General features: G+C 34.2%; 1 pseudogene; it reads left to right on the plus strand.

The window, feature by feature from the left end:
* Window positions 1-302: 302 nt before the first annotated feature.
* LOC118989667 (uncharacterized) lies at window positions 303-370 on the plus strand (annotated as a pseudogene).
* The last annotated feature ends 387 nt before the right edge of the window (window positions 371-757 follow it).

Genomic DNA, 757 nt, shown 5'->3' on the forward strand with positions numbered 1-757 from the left:
GGGGGCTGCAAAAGGCACAGGAATAGTCCTGCTGCTGCATTTCACAATCACAGTAAGTAGCTTCTCCATCTTTAATGGCCAAGGACAGTATTAAATAGAATTTATGTGCACCAGTATCCCTAGAAGTGCTTTAATCTCTGTCAATCTAAAAGTATATTTATAAAGATTTAATTTAGTTTTTTGCAATTTTGACCCAGTCATGGGGAGAAAATCTCTGAAAATAATCAGTTGAATTTATACTGGGACATCATAACTGAGGTTGAAACAAACGGAACCCAACCTATTACTATTATTTGATAATAAAGACTGTACTTTCAGGGACCATTTCTATAGTTCATTACTATTATTTGATAATAAATTAAATATTCCTTTTTTACAATCTTCCAAATGCAGTGAGATTTTACTTTTGAAATAGTTTATTTCTCTCTCTTTCTCTTTCTCTCCCTCTCTCTGCTTTAATTTCTCTGAGGGTTCAGCCACAGCCAGATTTTCACTTATACTCTTTTTTTCCTCTCAACATGAAACAATTCAATTTGCTGGTGAAAGGACAGTATTTAGGAATTACAAAAGCATGCCTTCTGATGAATATTTAATCATCTCTGAAAAAGAAAAGCAGTGAAAAGGTACAATACATTCCATTTTTTGGAAAAAGAAGCAAACTAGCATCTTGTAATATTGACATCAGAGAAATGTGCCACAGAGCTAAAGCAGCTGGTCCTTTTTATGGCTCTGGTATCATAGACAGTCTGAGCTTTAG

This window comes from Sturnira hondurensis, unplaced genomic scaffold (assembly GCF_014824575.4).
Source record: "Sturnira hondurensis isolate 20B ecotype Veracruz unplaced genomic scaffold, ASM1482457v3 Scaffold0006496, whole genome shotgun sequence".
NCBI classification, from domain to species: Eukaryota; Metazoa; Chordata; class Mammalia; order Chiroptera; family Phyllostomidae; genus Sturnira; species Sturnira hondurensis.